Here is a 20,422-nt window from a genome sequence, read left to right on the forward strand (position 1 = left end):
GAGTCCAGGACTCAACATTTTATAGATGAGGTAACAGAGAGGAAGAATAGCTGGGTAAACTACTCGAGTAGTAAATGAAACCGAAATCAAGGCCTACCTCCAAGGTCATAGTCTTTCCCCTACTCTGTCCTGCTTCTAACTTAAGAAACTGTTTAATTAGAGAGAAAAACGTTCTTCCTTAATACGAAACACAATACAAAACAAAGGCACAGGTCTCCGTGTGTGTGAGTGTGTGTGGGTTAAGTGAGTTCAGAGCCAAGTCCTCCTGCACTGTGAAGCAAAGTTCCCCAAACAGCCCCAGGTCTTGTTGTTCATAATTCATCCTTATAATTAACCCCAGGGTTAAGGTATTGTTTCTGAAACCTGATAAAAATGCAAATATGTAACCTGAGAGGATTGACGCGACCTCAATTACAAACCGAACTAAAGAACTGGCTGTTTAACTTGACCGGACTGGTCTAGCAATCGGGAAAGGAGGGTACTGCTGAGGCATCCCTGCAGGTGAAGACCCCAGGCTCAGGAAAGCAGGTGAGGTGTGAATGTCTGGATTGGAGAGATCTCACTTGGTAAAATAAGCTGAGCTAAAAAACAAACTTGGCGCTCTGAACAATTCTCTGAGAAGGGAGCGAGGAATACACCTTGCCTTCTGATTCCAGGATTCTTTAGGAACCCCATAGACAAGCCTCCTGAGGTTCACCATCTTCCAGCCTGTACTCCTTGCTTTCTGCCCAAGCAGCCAGGTCTGCAGATTTAACCCTTCCCCTCCAGACGCCCGCGCTCCCTCCCCCGCGACTGGGCATGCTCAGTGGCCTCCCGGGTTGTGCTTCCAGGGAAACCTCCGCACGCCCTACCCGGGGCTGCTCTCGGTTGCCTGCTCGCCGCCCGCCGCCCGGGGCCCATTCCAGCTTGTTTAGCTCCTAGCGACCCAAATTCCGGCCCTGCCCCCGCTCCGCCCGCGTCCGCAGCTAGTGCTGCAGCCGCGGCCGCCCTGGTCCAGGCTCCGCGCTGGGACCGACCTCGTCCAGCGCCGGGCGGAGCGCGCAGCCGGAGCGCTTGGGAGAACAGAGATGGAGACCCGACTGCCGCTCGCCGGGACCTGCTGAGCTTCTGCGGCTGCCGAGTTCACGTGAGTAGCGGCGTCCTGGGGCTACCCACCGCGAGCGGAGAGGAGAGGCGCGAATGCCCTTGAAGAGGAACGAGGTGGCGGCGAGGACGCGAGGCATCGCGCGAGCTGTGCAGCGTGTGGGACACAGCAGGAATGCTGCGGGTGTGGGCAGAGGGTGTTGGAATGAAAAGTGCATAGTACCTCGGTGCAGGGGCTTCGTGTTCATTGAGGACCATCATCTGTCCCCACATCTTGCCACCCCAAATTAGCACCCGGCGGATGCAGGTAGGCAGGAGAGGCTGTTTACATCTTGGCTGGGGCGCTAATCACCTATTGACCGAACGCCAAAGGCTTTTGAGGAGGCATGGTCGGCAGAGACCAAAATAGGAGCGGAGACAAGCGCGGCCCAGCCGGGCGAGTGGCCCGTCGGGATCTCGGGGCCCCTTGCCCCACTGCCTGAGGCCCCAGGGGCAGTGCAGGACTTCGGGTTGGCGAGCTGCAGAGCTGGAGGGTCACCAGCGCCCGGAACCCGGGGACCTGTCTTAGGAGCTGACGCGCGGTGCCTCCTACCACCAGGAAACCCCTCACTTAGGAGAACATCTCTTTCCTAGGCAGGTAGAATTGAACAGGCGACTGGGGAGCGACGGCTGACAGAGCTATTAAAAGCAAAACCGTTAAGTGTGGTGGTGAGCTGTGCCATTGTGAGTGCCTTTCGCCCCCCGCCCCCGCCCCCCAAGTGTGGGTGCTCCTATTCACCGTGTTTCCTCCCGACCTCCAAGTGGCGAGTCTGGTAACACACCTTATAAATATTTCAGGAACGACCTCGTAGGCTCGGTTGCCTCAGATCAAGTTTAATGAATATGTTTGTCAGCCTTTATGCTCTGCACAGGCAGGTAGAAGCCCCGTGCCTCAGTTTGCCAGATCTCATCCCTTTCCTATACCAACTAGGAAAAAGATACTGCCAACCCCCCGGTGAGCTTTAGATTGGTACCGTAAATTTGAGTCTGTCGTTCGGAGAGACCAGTCTTGGGCAGATATCCAAGCATTGTTCTGCATCTCTGCAGTGTGTGTATTGAGCCTGGAGCTTGACAAACCGGAGCTTCCAATATGGTGAAAAGCAGGTAATATGCTTATGTTGGAATAAACGTCTTAATTCATTATCATCTTAAGATACCAAGTACTTACACAGAATTAGTCATTCTCTCCCTAGAAGTTGAATCTGAGATCTAGTTGAAATTTTGAGGAAGGCAAAATTTGTATCCTTCTACAACTGGGAGGCGTTTATCTCTCCTAAATTCTTCCATGGGAATAAGAAATGAAGGTCTTTTTCATAATCACTGTCAAGAATAATGAAAGAACACAGTAATGTAGGAAACTGTCAGGATTGGAACAAGCTGTAGGGCATCTTTCCTTACACTTTGGGTTATAACTTCCACTATAACACACACACCATTAATGCTCTACAGTGGTACTCCTTTGCTGAAGAAACCTGCTTTTTCCTCCCTTAGTGAGACTCTTGGTATATCTCTAAACAACTTGTGAGGAATTCCTCTGTTGACCAAGATTTCAAGCCTCTAAGATTTACATTATGCTGAAAGAGACAAGTCTCATCTCTTGTAAGACCATGCACATTGAAGCTGAACAATTCGGTGTACAGATATTTTTCATTTAGAGAAGACTTTTCTAGCAAAGATCCACTGCAGTTACATCATAGGCTCCACCTCCGCCTCCCAGGCTGCTTCTCCCCAGCCTGTTAGTGAGGACAGTATGTCTCACTGTGCTTGATGAAGAAAAGGAATCCCCGAATGAAAGACATATATTTCTCATACTGTGTTTTCAAAATTAAAATTTCAAAAAAATTTTTGTTACTAATACATAAATGTAAGGACTTAATTCAGAAATATTGATAATGACTCTGAATATGAGCTTTCAAAGAAATCTGGGGCAACATTACAATATTCTCTGTCCTGAAATTATTGATAGATGGTATTAGAAGGGAATTCTATGAAATTAATAAAATAAGTAAAAATTTTGTATAAGAAACAGCATTTCCTAAAGTATGTTACTAACTTGCTCAGAAAGTAACCCAGTATCATTAACAGACATAAAATATGGCCAGTTGAGAAGTTTGCAGAGCTCAGATACAAGCCTCCAGGTGCTCTAAAGAAGCATTCTTTGAGTCCTGTGAGAATTTTTAAAGAGTCACTGGTAAAGCTGTCAGATTTAGCAAATAAAAATATAAGCTGCTCATGAGTTAAATTTGAATTTCAGATAAACAATGAATAATTGTTTTTAGTACAAGTATATCCCGTCCACAATTTGAGGTATGCTTATACTAAAAATTGTTTTATTTGTTGTTCATTTGAAATTCAGTTTTGACTGAGCTGCCTGTATTTTATCTGGCAACTCTATACTCACTGGAAATGTTTCGGTCCTCTTTTTGGGGTCATGTGTTTTGAAAAATGAAAGTGGAGCAGAAATCATATGCTTTTGTACAGACAATCTGGGACAAGTCCAGTTATGGTTCAGGCTGTTGAAAATAACTCATGCTTCAAAGTGAGATGCATACACATTCTGATTCACCTTGTACAGCAGAAACTAACACAACATTGTAAAGCAATTATATTCCAATTAAAAAAATTTTTGATACTTTTAAAAAGTGAACGATTGAATACTTTTAAATCGTTCAACACATCTCTGCTTGCTAGATTTAGTGAGAGGTGCCAAAAGATACAAAGATGAGAAAGGGAAGTGGAGGTAGAGGAAGAGCTCTGTATCATAAGATATGAGACTTCCAGGGTCCACTCAAGGAGCCTAGGAAAGCCACTGAATTCTGCTTAGCGGCTCTAGTCAAAAATGATGAGCAGTTTGACAGGTCTGACCTTGAATGAGAGAGATCTTACCCTGGGAGGCAAGGAATAAAGAAATTCATGCCTTTATACCTAATGGAGTGGAGCTAGAGGTTGACGCCTCAGTCAGAGGACAAAGAAGCCTGCTGAGAATGAGGAAAATGAAAAGAGAACGCTAAATGACATTACATAGTAGGTGATGGGAATGGAAAAGGGAGCTGAAAAGGGACAAGTCCAAGGATTGGTAAACGGTACTTGGGTGATTGCATCTTACTGCATTAAAAAAAATAGTTCATTTGCCTTTTGACTAATACTTAAAGGGCTTCTTCACAGTTCTGCTAACTTCCTGGTTTCCTCAGGTTAAAAAAAAATCATCATCAAACAAATCTGGTGTATAGCATTTTAAAGTTTTGTTATTTTTACATAAAAGATGATATTTAAATTTGATATTTGTGATGCTGATCAATATTTGGTTGCTTTCGTGCAAATTCCTGAAATAAGCAGATGTTTTGGCTTTCACAAGTCTATTGCTTCAAATAGGAAAAGATACTAAATTGCAATCATTTTCTGATTTAGTCCAGCTATCTTTTAAGGAAGCAGATTCTGATAATGGAAAAAATAATGTAGATTTTACAGAAATAGAACTATATGAAAATGTCTGTATGCTTATAGTACTAGAGAATACCTAGTCAGAATATTTCAAATGTAATTAAGTCCAAAAACACACTGCTTAAATTTGTGTCTTTGGAGACCCAGTGGGTACTTTCACTATTGATCATTATAGGAGTTTTCCAGGGAAGTTGAAATCAAACCACTATGGTCCAAGTAGAGAACAGAAAATCTCCTTTTTCTGAAGGTTCCTGTTTGCCAGTCTCAAGCAAATGATGATAGAGTGCCATTCTAGATTGCACGTCTGTCAACAGATATAGTTATCTCTAGGGACCATCTTCAGAAAAGCTTCATATGATTGAATATCCATGCAGTGCTGTGCTGTGCTTGGTAGCTCAGTCGTGTCCAACTATTTGGGACCCCATGGACTGCAGCCTGCCAGGCTCCTCTGTCCATGGGGATTCTCCAGGTAAGAATGCTGGAGTGGGTTGCCATGCCCTCCTCCAGGGGATCTTCCCAAGCCAGGGATCAGACCCAGGTCTCCCGCATTGCAAGCAGATTCTTTACCATCTGAGCCACCAGACCCAGAAATGCTAGAGTGGATAGCCTACCCCTTCTTCAGGGGATCTTCCTGACCCAGGAATCTAACCGGGGTCTCCTGCATTGCAGGCGGATGCTTTACTAGCTGAGCTACCAGGGAAGCCCTGAGTATCCATATGTATGGTTAAATTTCTACTTTATGTTACAGTAAATAAGCATATAAAATATAAACTTTAAATTACAGTAAGTTTTTTAAATCACAAAATTACTCTATGCTAAAATGCATAGTGAAGCAGTTAATTCAGGTTTTTCTTATCAAATGATTATTCCTTAAAAATAGAACAGAAAACACTCTATTTCAAGTATTTATATTGTTCCTCTTTGTAGTGTCTGGCAAACATATCCTGCCTTATAATTCTGATAGTACATGAGAAAAAGAATGATCAAAGACATATTGAAGTTGCCAAAATCTCAAAGCAATTAGACTACAGTTTCTATTTTCAGCAGGGTTTCACTTATTAAAGTGATATGACTTATTAAAGAAAGCCTTACTTCAGTGATCTCTAAAGACAGCTTATGCGAACTGTCACCCAGAAAGAGCTTTAACTGAAATTGTGTGCTCAGTTCACATTCTAAGTCTTCAGTAAATAGTCTGAATTTAGAGAATCTGAAGACAGTATGTTTTTGCATCCCAGGAACTTTTAGCCCTCCAGTTCATTTATGCTGACCATGAGCAAGTCTTATTTAACTTCAGTTTCTGTGCTGAAAAATGAAAGATATACACATTTCAAAAGAGAATATTGTGTCAACTCCAATCATCTTTGTCTATAAAATAAACATTAACTGTGTTCTAAGGGATAAATAACTTCAATCTCAATGTAATTAAATAATTTCTATATTGTCTGTGTACAATCTGTAATGTTTTTGATGCCATCAGAATAATTCAGAATTTGCTATGTTTGATCTTTTGCTTTTTTTTGTTTAAGGAGAGCTAAGTAAGCCCCCTTAAAATCTGCTTCAAATAAGCTAATGACTACATATTCAAAATCTTTACATAATTTTTAAATGCAGTTTCCATTTTAATTATTGGGATTGGGACTTTGTTAATTAGAATGTGTGGTATAAGGTCTTATTTCAGCTGATATAACTCTCAGTCCTTTTTTCCCTTGTATACGTAAAGCTGCCATATGTTTAGAAGCTTTCATTCATGATAAAACTCATAACTTATTTGTACCATGGCTGCTTTTTGGTTTAGGAAATGTCATCAATGATAACATAAACTCTGTTCCCTATTTTTACATTACATTATAAATATTTTAAGTGTAAATCAGTCTCTGGCATGAATTAACTATACAAGTATATTTCTTCCTTTTGCTTCAGAAGAAGAATCAAGATGCTGTATCCTTCAGTATTTGAAAGCCAGATTTTCTGAAGATTCTGTATTCTAGTAGAGCAGTTACATTTTAATTTCAGATTTTCTGTGGTCTTAGAGTCCATTTAGATTAGCAAAAATCTTAAAACAGTTGTTTTTAATTGAGAAGTTTTATCATATATTCTTTAAAATGGTAAACATTTATCAAAGCTATTTTAATTAATACATATTATGCACATCATTAATCATAACAGTTGTAAATATATATTCACCCAACATAGGACCATCTAAATACATAACTTAAAACTTTGAAAGCTTACATTAAAATATCTGGAATAGAAATTTGATTTCATATTCTGTCTCATGGATGATCTGTATGTAGCCCAATATGTGAACTAGTACATGAAAATCAAGATATAAAACAGAAGGATTGGATTATAGTTTTTGATGTTTTGTATCAAGTATTTCTTCTATTATTCCTTTAAATTGTAGATAACCTAGAATATTTAAAATAGAGCCAGACTCATCAAATTTTTACATCTGCACCAACCTTCTGGAATACATCTGTCAACTAGACTCTTGAGTAATCTTTGTAGGAGAAATGAAAAAATGAGATCTGGGATGAGATCTAATAGCTGGATTCATCAGCTATAACCAAAGAATGTTTCTAAGTGTGAAAGCCACATAGAAGCTTGTTTCTTTTGGCCTGCTTCAGATCTCTTCCCTTGACCTTGATATTTCTACAATTTTATCAATGACTCAGATATACTTGGGCTTCCCAGGTGGCTCAGTGGTGAAGAACTCCCCTGCCAATGCAGGAGATGCTGGAAAGATGTCTGCTAAATCCCTGGGTCAGGAAGATCCTCTGAAGGAGGAAATGGCAAGCCACTCCAGTAGTCTTGCTGGGAAAATCCCATGGACAGAGGAGCCTGGCAGGCTACAGTCCATGGGTTTGCAAAGAGTCAGACGCAACTGAGTGACTGAGCACATATACACAGAGATAGACTATACATATATCAGGTTTGTTGATAATGCAAACCTCCCAGAACTAGTGAATTTGAATGACAATCAGGATTACACTTAATATCCCTTAGCTCAGAGCAAGAGCTGAAACAAAATTATGTGCAGAAAGAGTTGGTTTCATTTAGTTTCTAAAATTAGTTGCCTGAGGTCAGGGAGTGGAAGTCCTTCTTTAACAACAGTTTGAGTTGTAAAAGTTAGTTCACTTGAGTATTAACCAACAGTACCGAAGAAATTAATACTTTGTTTGGTTGCATTCATAGAGTCCATATGAAAAAGATAAAAAATAGACACTATGAATGCACTGTACTGAAAGTGATGCATTTGGGGCCATCTATCAGGAAATGAAGGAAGGGAATGCCTGACTCTTGTGAGCCTGGGTAGGATGTTGGCTCATATGACCTTAAAAGCACCTCCTAAATCTGATTATGCATTTTACATTGAGTTCTTAGGCACTTGTATATGAATCTGCCAATATAATGGAAGTAAAGGTGTCTGTATTAGACTGGGCTCTATGTTGTCATTTTAAGCATTATTTTTGTCTACGTAACCTCTAAACCCAGTTCTCCAGCCCTTCTGGAGATTCTGCAGATTACCTTCAAATTCCTTTTCTGCTTAAGGCAGAGCTAGTTTCCATTCCTTGTGATAATAAAAAACCCTAACTGGTACAAGGCAAACAAGTCCATACTTACATTGGCATCTTAGTCAGTCACTGGGACCTACTGAGTACAAAGTACTCTGAAAGGCTCAAAAGGAAATATTGATTCATTTTCTGAGTATTTCTGTAACAAGGCATCTTGCTTGGCATTTTGTAGGAGAGGCAAGCAAAACTGGTATTTTCAAATTAGTGCTATGAGGACAAGTAGGAGAAGGTAGGGATGCCACTGTCAGACTTTGATCAAGGCAGATATTCTTTGAATTTCTGACTCTCAAGATTGATTTAGTGTAGGGATGAAAGGTTGGGGTGAGAAAGCATGCTTTGGGGGGAAAATATATGTTTCATCAATTCTAAGAGTCAAATTGTTTTCTTCATCTTAACATTTATGAAATTAGAAAAATTAGAAAACAAGTGTGCCATGTTTTAATTGCCACCTTTTTCTCCTCAACCCATCTAACATATTTCACCAAATCTAAGATGTCATTGACTATATACTGCTACATTTTTACTATTAAGAGAAAAGACTCTGTAAGTAATTACTAAAAAATGATGATACGTAACAGCATACTGGGGGCTCTAGAGTAGATTTAAAGAGAACTTAAGATAATTAGGTTATTACCATCTTTCTAAACTGAGACGACCCGGAGGAATGGTACGGGGAGGGAGGAGGGAGGGGGGTTCAGGATGGGGACATGTGTATACTGTGGTGGATTCATGTTGATGTATGGCAAAACCAATACAATATTGTAAAGTAATTAACCTCCAATTAAAATAAATAAATTTATATTAAAAAATAAAAAGCATTCATTTTAAAATACAAAACAAAAAGATAATTAGGCCAATCATGGAAATGTTATGAGTTAAACACCAGATTCCATTTCATTGTTCTAGTAGTCTCCCAAAGCTGTTAAAGAACAATAGATTTATGTTATGAACAAATTCAGGCACTAATCATTTTAGCTCTGTTTGACTATAAAATATGCCTGATTTGCAGTTTGTGATTGCACATTTATTTTTGATGACTTTTCTATTTGTACAGAAGTCAACAAAATAACATAATGGATCCTAGTATTCAACAATTATCAATTCATGATCGATGCTGTTCGATCTTTAGCCCCTACTGTCTATCCACCCAATTTTATTTTGGAGCAAATCTCAGACATCATACCATACCATTTGTAAATATTTCAGTGTATATCTCTAAAACACATACTCAAAATATTATTTCTACTTTCCTCAAAATAAAATTTATAGTTTGTAGCACCTTTTTAAATAAATTGTTTGTTTATTTTAATTAGGTTTTAAGCTACCTTTTGGGGGAGGTTTTTAAAAAGAAAACCATATGAAGAATACTTCAGTGTCCACTGATTTCTTTTTAAGACATTTATATGATGCTAGTAGGTCATATCATAATCCTGCAGTAATATCTATCTTGATTTTCCACTTTGTAACTTTCTTTTGAATATGTTCTCTAGTTGAAGATTTGTTTAAAGAATATACTGCTGTTCTTGCCATTTCCAAAGCAACCTTCAGAAATGTCATATCTATTCTGTTATTATTTTTGGCCTCAAGAGGAGGATTCCTAGTTATTATATCAAATGACTTGAACTGTGTCAACATTTGTCAGCTCAAACTCTTCCACTTTCCCATTAAATATTTTCAATACATTTTAATTTGTGTCAGATTCAACAAACAACCTACAGTGTGTGATCTGGTGGCGTACTATTCTAAAGTAACTTGGTCTTTTTTAATCCATCTACTTGATGTAAGCAACTGACTAGTTCCTTGAATCTTAGTTTCTTCTTTTTTTGTTTTTTTAAAGTGTGGGTTCACAGGGTTTAAGGCCATTGGACCTCAGGAGGCTGGAAATACCACCCTATGTATGTCACATTTTTTTAAAAAAAAGCTTTTGTCTTTAATCAAAGTAATACATATCATTTAAAACATCGTATAATTATACAGTATTATAATGTAAAATAGACCTGTTGCCCAGTCCTTCTTCATTCCACAGGTGTTTCTCAAGTATACTCACTTTAATTCTTTTAGCTTATTCTTCTGTTGTATTCCACCTTACTTTTAAATAATATGCTAATATTGCTATTTCTCAATATTTTAAAATATCATATCTACTGATTTTCTACTATGGAAGTGAAGATTTAACTTTAATACCTAACATCTTTCCCTGATATACATTCTTTTCTCTTTCCTCAGTTCTCCCATTATCTCTGTTTTTCCCTAAGAGAGTTTCACATGTATCTTGGTTTGGATGGTTTTCTGAAGGGTAAATCTGAGGACTAGTAATCTGCCTGCCACTGTTCTGGGAGCTGAATGGGAGAAGAAGGCTGGATAAATCTCACCTTTATCATGTAGACTTTCATTTAACTTCCTAATATTCAGTATAGAGCTCAGCCTCATTTCTTGTTTCTAGAAGCTCGGAACCTATTTAGCTCATCCCCTTCAAGAGTTAATCTCTCTGATGGAATGGAGAAGGGTTATGCCTATTCTCTTTAGGTGGGGAGGAGATCTAAACCCTAACTTATCCTCATGAAAACTTTCAATCAAATTGTGTTGATTCATTCTGCATTCCCATTTTTAGAGGAGTTTGGCACCCCTAACTCCTGAACATGACTGAGATTCTGTACTCCGAATTATATTGCCTTTGGGTTACTTCCCTCATTGTAGATTTAGTCAGGTAGGTGAAGTAAATTACCATTTGCTTATCTTTCAGCTTCCAGATTCTGCTGACATCTCATGTGTACTCCTATTGCCCTTAGCCTTATGGATTTATGCTTTTTGGTTTCTTTATGTTAGTTAGATTCAGTTCAGTCTCTCAGTCGTGTCTGACTCCTTGTGACCCCGTGGACTGCAGCACACCAGGCTTCCCTGTCCATCACTAACTTGGGAAGCTTGCTCAAACTCATGTCCATTGAGTCGGTGATCCAACCATCTCATCCTCTGTCATCCCCTTCTCCTGCCTTCAATCTTTCCCAGCATCAGGGTCTTTTCAGATAAGTCAGCTCTTCACATCAGGTGGCCACAGTATTAGAGTTTCAGCTTCAGCATCAGTCCTTCCAATGAATATTCAGGACTGATTTCCTTTAGGACTGACTGGTTTGACCTCCTTGCAGTCCAGGGGACTCTCAAGAGTCTTCTCCAGCACCACAGTTCAAAAACATCAATTCTTCAGTGCTCAGCTTGCTTTATAGTCCAACTCTCACATCAATACATGACTACTGGAAAAACCATAGCTTTGACTACATGAACCTTTGTCGGCAGAGTAATGTCTCTGCTTTTTAATATGCTGTCTAGGTTGGTATTAGTTGGATTATGTGTTGGATTACATGTGTTTTATTTGTCATGTTTAGATGGAAGTCTATAAACATGTTTAGATGGCAAGAATACACAGAACTATACAAAAATGATCTTAATGACCCAGATAACCACAATGGTGTGATCACTCACCTGAAGCCAGACATCCTGAAATGTGAAGTCAAATGGGCCTTAGGAAGCATCACTACAGACAAAACTAGTAGAGGTGATGGATTTCCAGCTGAGCTATTTCAAATCCTAAAAGATGATGCTGTGAAAGTGCTGCACTCAATATGCCAGCAAATTTGGAAAACTCGGCAGTGACCACAGGACTGGAAAAGGTCAGTTTTCATTCCAATCCCAAAGAAAGGCAATGCCAAGGAATGTTCAAACTACCACACAATTGCACACATCTCACACACTAGCAAAGTAATGCTCAAAATTCTCCAAGCCAGGATTCAACAGTATGTGAACCATGAACTTCCAGATGTTCAAGCTGGATTTAGAAAATGCAGAGGAACCAGAGATCTAATTGCCAGCATCCATTGGGTGATAGAGAAAGCAAGAAAATTCCAGAAAAGCATCTACTTCTGCTTTATTGATTATGCCAAAGCCTTTGACTGTGTGGATCACAACAAACTGGAAAATTCTTCAAGAGATGGGACTACCATATGACCTTACCTGCCTCCTGCGAAATCTGTATGTAGGTCAAGAAGCAACAGTTAGAACTGGACATGGAACAACAGACTGGTTCCAGATTGGCAAAGGAGTACGTCAGGGCTGTATATTGTCACTCTGCTTATTTAACTTTTATGCAAAGTACATCATGCGAAATGCCAGGCTGGATGAAGCTCAAGCTGGAGTCAAGATTGCTGGGAGAAATATCAATAACTTAGGACATGCAGTTGATACCACCCTAGTGGCAGAAAGCAAAGAGGAACTAGAATCTCTTGACGAAAGTGAACGAGGAGAGTGAAAAAGCTCAGAGCTTCTATATTGACGTCAGAAAGGGCAGTAAATCCCTTATGTGAGATCTGCTAGATTTTGCATTGCTTCTGGGCAGACTGTTTTACTTATTTTGAGTCTCTAGTGAACATAATAAGTGCACAATGGTGTTTATTGACTAGAATTAAGAACTGAGGTCTCTTTCTACCAATTGGCTGTCTGTCCTTGGATAAATCATTTATTGAATTTGTTTGAGGCCACACAAGGTCACTTAGGAAAGGTATAGCAGAAGAATAGGAACATTGGGGAACACCTATACTTAAAGGGCAGGCAGAGGAGGAGTGTGAGATAGACAGAAAATCAGGAGAACATGGAAACATGGAAGCCAAAAGCAGACCTTTCAAGCAGTAGCATCACATGAAATCATACCAAATGAAGATAAGAAAATAGAGCTTGGATTAGACCATGCTCTGCCTTCAACCAAACATTTATATACTCACTCAGTCTATGTATAGATAAATATTTATCATTCCTGAGATGTTTATGGTCAGAGTGATGTTTGTTGTATAAGGAAGTAGTCTTGAACCCTGTGTGTAGGTGAGAATGTGAATGGAATGACTGTGATAACTATGACAGGGGAAGGGAATCAGAGCTCAGAGAGACTATGCAGTATAGAGTTGAGAGGCTGTTTTTGAGGCTCAGAAGGACATGAGTTAATCATATGTGATCACCCTATAACATATTATAGACTTAATTAACCTGATTTACCTGGAGAAGGAAATGGCAACCCACTTCAGTATTCTTGCCTAGAGAATCCCATGGACAGAGGAGCCTGGTAGGCTACAGTCCATGGGGTCACAAAGAGTTAGACATGACTTAGTGACTGAACAACAACCTGGTTTAACCTGAATAAAAATATTTGTGTCAGAGAATATGTTTTATGTTTCATCATACTGCAGATGGTGATTGTAGCCATGAAATTAAAAGATGCTTACTCCTTGTAAGGAAAGTTATGACCAACCTAGACAGCATATTAAAAAGCAGAGACATTACTTTGGCAACAAAGGTCCGTCTTGTCAAGGCTATGGTCTTTCCAGTAGTCATGTATGGATGTGAGAGTTGGACTATAAAGAAAGCTGAGCACCAAAGAATTGATGTTTTTGAACTGTGGTGTTGGAGAAGACTCTTGAGAGTCCCTTGGACTGCAAGGAGATCCAACCAGTCCATCCTAAAGGAGATCAGTCCTGGGTGTTCATTGGAAGGACTGATGCTGAAGCTGAAACTCCAGTACTTTGGCCACCTGATGCAAAGAGCTGACTCATTTGAAAAGACTCTGATGCTGGGAAAGATTGAGGGCAGGAGGAGAAGTGGACGACAGAGGATGAGATGGTTGGATGGCATCACCGACTCAATGGACATGGGTTTGGGTGGACTCCGGGAGTTGGTGATGGACAGGGAGGCCTGGCATGCTGTGGTTCATGGGGTCACAAAGAGTCGGACACGACTGAGCAACTGAACTGAACTGAAGCTTCATCAAGTTAAAGTCAGCAGGCTGGCATATAAAATACTTGAGAAGTCTATCAAGGCTACTATTTTGTTAAGAGTGCTGTGCAAACAAAAAGTAAATTCAAATTTTCTCTGCACTTAGGCCATGCCCAGCCACTTCAGAATGCTGTTTTGGCTACAAAGGAGTAGATTAACTCAGCACCACTTATGGAAAAACAATTCAAAGGGCTTTTCTCACCAGTAGTGTCTCAGAGTATCGTACATTGCATACCAATTATGATTTGTTCCCATCTTTTATATAGATTTTCTAGTTAACAGTAATTAGTATATTAATAGGTATGCCTCCTTTAAAACAAAGCTGGATTTAAAAAATAAAGTAATTCTTTTTGCTTTCTATAGGAAAGATTTAGAGAAGTTATTTAATAAGCACCCAGTGAGCAGGGACTTAAATACCATTTACAAAATGCTTTCGTCTACCACCCAAAGCCATTTTTGGTGTTTCCTCTTTAGGGGCAGATAATTAGAACTAATTGCTATTTTTGTTTCCTGTTTGGAGAACAAATAATTAAGACTAATTACTGTCTTCCTTCCCATCACTTGTCCTACACAACCAGCAAGTCAGTTTGATTCTACCTTTGAATTATTTTTTACTTCTTTTTAAGAAAAATTTTTTATTATTTTTTTTACTTTACAATATTGTATTGGTTTTGCCATACATCAACATGAATCCACCACGGGTGTACACATGTTCCCCATCCTGGACCCTCCCTCCCACCTCCCTCCCTGTACCATCCCTCTGGGTCATCTCAGTGCACCAGCCCCAAGCATCCTGTATCCTTCATTGAATCTGGAAACTGGTGATTCGTTTCTTATATATTATACATGTTTCAATGCTATTCTCCCAAATCATCCCACCCTCTCCCTCTCCCACTGTTTGCTTCTCTTTGTCACCATCTTTGGTGTGCCAGTTCAGGTCACAACCTGCCAGAATTTATCTAAACAGTCTCCTAAGTGATTCTTGACAAAATGAGCTTTTACTACAGGGGAGGATATAATAAGAGTGACACAACATTAATAATAATACTAGAAATGAGTAGCAACTCATTGATTACGTATTACATTTAACAATGCTATGCTTCAGTTGATTCACTTCTTAGAGCAACCCTTCTAAAGGTAGTTGTGATTTCTCTCCCCATTTAACTGAACCCCAGAGTGATTAAGCAACTTGTCTAAAGCCATTTGGCTATTGGTGAAACTCAGACATGAATTCTGTCTCCAAAACTTGTGCTCTTAACCACCATGCATATTCTCTGCCATATTTGACAAATTTCCCTTAAATAGTAAGGATCCTTTGTAGTATTAAGCTAAGTTGCCTTACCCAGAAAGGACTTCCCCTGTGGCTCAGTGGTAAAGAATCCACCTGCAGTTCAGCAGCTGCAGGAGATTCAGGTTCAATCCTTAGAGGAGGGCATGGCAACCCCCTCCAGTATTCTTGCCCGGGAAGGTCATTGGACAGAGGAACTTGGTGGATTACAGTCCATTGGGTCACATTGGACACAACTGAAGCAACACAATTTAGTACACATGCACATGTTACCCAGAACAGTACTGGCACACAAATATTCAATAAGTTTTTGTTTTGTTTTAACAGAAAGACTCAGGAACCGCTATGTATAGGTCATGAAGCTGAAGTATTATGATACTTCATTTATCCTGCATCGTTATGAATGAGTTGGTTTTTTTTTAGGTAAACCAGTTTTCTAGCTAACTGAAATTAAACCATTAAGTATAATTTTTAATTTAAATTTATTTATTTTAATTGGAGGCTAGTTACTTTACAATATTGTATTGGTTTTGCAGTACATCAACATGAGTCCTCCATGGGTGTACACGTGTTGCCCATCCTGAACCCCAAATTTTTATAAAAATCTTTCTGAAATGTACTCCATTACTTTATTGCCTTAGTCCTATGACAATCCTAATTTAATATTATCCTGATAACAAAAAGTATTCTTAGGAACACAAATGTTGCATATGCTATTTATTTATCATTTCCTTTGGGCTGTAGTTTTAAGTACCATTTACATGCTGAGGAAAGCCAAATCTTTGTATACAACTAAGATTTCTCTCCTGACCTTTCTCTCCTGACATGTATATCTACAATCCTTCTTGAGCCTGAAAATTCAAAATAAACCTAATATCCCCAGATACACCCAGACATTCAAATCTTCTTTTCCAAAATTCAGTGTCTTACTGGAAAATTCCACTGTCTACCTAGTTGCTAGCTGTAGACATGGGCATAATGTTTGACTCCTCCTATCCCTTCACTGCTGCTGCTAAGTCCCTTCAGTCATGTCTGACTCTGTGCAACCCCATAGACAGCAGCCCAGGCAAGAACACTCAATCAGTCAGTTAACAAAAGTTCTATTGATTTTGCCTTCTAAATATCTCTCAGATCCATCACAATTTGTCTCTGTCTTTTGCCTTATCCTACCATTATTATGTTAGCCTAGATGATTGTAACAACCTTAAAAATTATGCACCTATTTATATTTGACCACAATCTATTCTCCATACTACAGTGAGTTTACATCTTTAAGACTACAACTCTGATCATGACACATTCCAGTCTATAACTTTCAGTAGTTCTTCACTGCTCAAAGGATAAGTTTCAGAGGTCTTTAATATCACATAAAGTTTTCAATGACCTGATCCTTTCTTGACCATCCGTATTTTGCCATCTCAGTTTTTACCTGTTCTCATTGAGCACTGCTGCTGCTGCTAAGTCGCTTCAGTCGTGTCCGACTCTGTGCGACCCCATAGATGGCAGCCCACCAGGCTTCGCCATCCCTGGAATTCTCCAGGCAAGAACACTGGAGTGGCTTGCCATTTCCTTCCCCAATGCATGGAAGTGAAAAGTGAAAGTGAAGTTGCTCAGTCGTGTCTGACTCTCTGCAACCTCATGGACTGCAGCCTACCAGGCTCTTCTGTCCATGGGACTCTCCAGGCAAGAGTCCTGGAGTGGGTTGCCATTGCCTTTTCCGCTCATTGAGCACTACACTAGGTCATATTGAATGTTTTCCCCCCCATACATTGTGTGTAATATATTCTTGCTTCTAGGATTTTGCATGTGCTATTTGGGGGAACCCCCGAACCCTATATCTAAGGTAAGCACCTCTTACATTCACTGTCACAGCACCCATTTTTACTTATAATATTGTGGTTAAGTACCAATTTGTTTTTGTATTGATACACCATCTTCTCTCTTCCTTAAGACTGTTGGGTCTGGAAGATGGAATTCATACCTCTTGTTCACCCTGTATCCTTAGTGCCTAACACTGTGTTTAGAGCATAGTAGGCACTAACATAGAGAAGGCAATGGCACCCCACTCTAGTACTCATGCCTAAAAAATCCCATGGACAGAGGAGCCTGGTAGGCTGCAGTCCATGTGGTCACTAAGAGTCGGACACGACTGAGCGACTTCACTTTGACTTTTCACTTTCATGCATTGGAGAAGGAAATGGCAACCCACTCCAGTGTTCTTACCTGGAGAATCCAAGGGACGGCAAAGCCTGGTGGGCTGCTGTCTATGGGGTCGCACAGAGTCGGACATGACTAAAGTGACTTAGCAGCAGCAGGCACTAACATACTGTGATAATTTTTTAAAATAGCTTTAGATTCATAGAAGCATTACAAAGATACTATAGAATTTCCTTGCACTTGTGCCCAGTTTCCTCTGTTGTTAATTGTGTGTGTGTGTGTGTGTGTGTGTATGCATATGTGCTCAATTGTGTCCAACTCTTTGTGACCCCATGGACTGTAGGCTGCCATGCTCCTTTGCCCATGGAATTTTTCAGGCAAGAATTCCAGAGCAGGTTGCCATTTCCTTCTCCAGAGGATCTTCCTGACTCAGGGATCTAACCCACATCTCTTGCATCTTCTTCATTGGCAAGCAGATTCTTCCCCAGCTGAGCCATTACTCAGCCACAAAAAGGAACAAAACTGGGCCATTTTTAGTGAGGTGAATGGACCTAGAGTCTGTCATACAGACTAAAGTAAGTCAGAAAAAGATAAATATCATATAATATCATATATTAACATATATGTGTGAAATCTAGGAAAAAGGGTAGAGATGAACCTATTTGCAAGGCAGGAATAGAGACGCAGATGTAGAGAATGGAGGTGTGGAAACAGGAGGGTGGAACAAATTGGGAGGAGTAGCACTGACAGACATACACTCCATGTGTAAACAGATGGCTGGGGAGGCTGCTGTATAGCACAGGGAGCTCAGTTTGGTGCACTGTGATGACCTAGAGGGGTGAGATGGGGGCAGTACAAGGGGGAGGGGATGTATGTATGCACATAGCTGATTCACTTTGTTGTATAAAACAAAGAAACTAAAACGACATTGTGAAGCAATTATACTCTAATTTTTTAAAATCTTATATTAATATGTTACATTTGTCACAACTAATGGACAGATACTGATCTCTGTTAACTAAAATCTCTGCTTATTCAGATTTCCCTAGTTTTAACTTAATGTCCTTTTTCTGTCCTAGGATCTGATCCTTGATACCACATTGTATTTAATAATCATAACTCCATAGGCATCTCTTGACTGAGACAGCTCCTCTGACTTTCTTTGTTTTTGATCTTGAGAGTTTTGAGCAATACTGGTTATTTTCTGGTATATCCCTCATTAAGTATTTGTCTGATGTTTTTATCATGATTAATCTGGGTTTAAAGGAGGAAAACCACAGAAGTAAATTGCTGTTATTTTTCTTTTTTTAAAGGATTTAATTTTTGTCCCTCCAAATCTGAAATATACTGATGCTCCAAGAAAGTGCGAAGTTTTATCAGTTTTCTCAAAGATAAACATCACTGGTTAACAACTTTCATATATTCACAGACCTCATCTTCAGTACTATGACATACTTTCTGACGATCATACTGCCTTGATTTTATATCCTTCTAGTTTCCTATTCACCCAGCATCCCAAACACGGAGTCTCACATTCAGAGACATCAAGGCCTTCCTAAGCCCAACTCTATTCCAAACACATATTCTAAGTACCTAGCCGAAGCTTTGTACATAGCTCACAGATCTCAGCTGTTCACCCCCCACAACTTCTGCATCCTAACTCCACAGGGTGTTGACCACAAGTCACAAGTCCATGGAGAAAGTCCTACATCATGTATACTCTTGTCTGAATCTGGACATCTAGAAGCTGGACCAAAACTCTTAGGATTCCTTGAAGGTAGCCAGACAAGGTCAGTATGTCACTGTGGACTGGGCAGACCAGCACCTGAAAGAAGGGATGACCATCTCCCTTGTGGGTCCAGCAAATTTGTGGTTTTGGGCTGCATTTCTTAAAGTATGATTTCATTACATTATATCAAGGGTATATACTGTCAACATGAATTATCACTGTAATATTAATCTTTATCATCCGCCCAAGTTAATATTTGTCAGCTTTCTCAATTGTAAAGTTACTTACTTCTCCACTTTCCATATTGTACTCAGGAAGTCACTACAGGCATACCTCAGAGATTTTGCGGGCCTGTTTCTAAACCAATGCAATTAAGTGAATTGTAAGAATTTTTTGGTTTGCCAGTACATATACACATTATGTTTAAACTATACTGTAGTCTATTAAGTGTACAATGGCATTATGTCTAAAAAATGTACATGCCTTATCATTAATATATTTATTGCTAAAAATGCTGGCCATCATCTGAGCCTTCTGTAAGTCATAATCTTTTTTCTGGTGGACTGTCTTACCTTGATGTTGATGACTGCCAACTGATCACGGTGGTGGTTACTAAAGATTGGAATGACTGTATCAATTTCTTAAGACAACAGCAAAGTTTGGTGAATCAATTGACTCTCTCATGAATAATTTCTCTGTAGTGATTGATGGCATTTTACCCACAGAAGAACTTCTTTCAAAATTGAGGTCAATCTCTCCAACCCTGCTTCTGCTTTATCAACTAAGATTATGTAATAATCTAAATCCATTGTTGTCATTTCAATAATCTTCGCAGCATCTTCACCAGGAGTTGATTCCTTCCCAAGAAACCACTTTCTTTGCAACTTCTCACCTGGTCAAGTTTTATGAGATTGCAGCAATTCAGTCATAGCCTCAGACTCCACTTCTAATTCTAGTTCTCTTACTGTTCCCACCATATTTGCAGTTACTTCTTCCACTGGAATCTTCAGCCCCTCAAAGTCATCCATGAAAGTTGGAATCAAATTCTTCCAAAATCCTGTTCATCATGAATGTTCTTAGTAACATCTGGAATGGTGAATCCTTTCCAAAAAATTTTCAATTGACTTTGCCCAGATCCATTAGAGGAATCAGCATCTATGGCGGCTATAGTGTTACTAACATATTTCTTAGATATTAAGACTTAAAAGTTGGAGTGCCTCCTTGACCCATGGGCTACAGGATGGATGTTGTGTTAGCAAGCATGAGAACAGTATAGATCTCATTGTATATCTCCATCAG

General features: G+C 39.6%; 1 protein-coding gene across 3 annotated transcripts in view; it reads left to right on the forward strand.

Moving 5' to 3' along the window:
- The first annotated feature begins 815 nt into the window (after positions 1–815).
- ELMOD1 (ELMO domain containing 1) overlaps positions 816–20,422 on the forward strand; it is an 87,339-nt gene continuing 67,732 nt past the window's right edge. For 2 of the 3 annotated variants that reach the window (XM_042232875.1, XM_004015994.5), the window contains exon 1: positions 816–1,126. The gene's annotated coding sequence lies outside the window, so the exon portion shown is untranslated. Of the gene's footprint in view, positions 1,127–19,062; positions 19,185–20,422 lie in introns of all 3 variants that reach the window. The other variant, XM_042232876.1, reaches the window with a different exon arrangement.

This window comes from Ovis aries, chromosome 15 (genome assembly GCF_016772045.2).
Source record: "Ovis aries strain OAR_USU_Benz2616 breed Rambouillet chromosome 15, ARS-UI_Ramb_v3.0, whole genome shotgun sequence".
Taxonomy (NCBI): domain Eukaryota; kingdom Metazoa; phylum Chordata; class Mammalia; order Artiodactyla; family Bovidae; genus Ovis; species Ovis aries.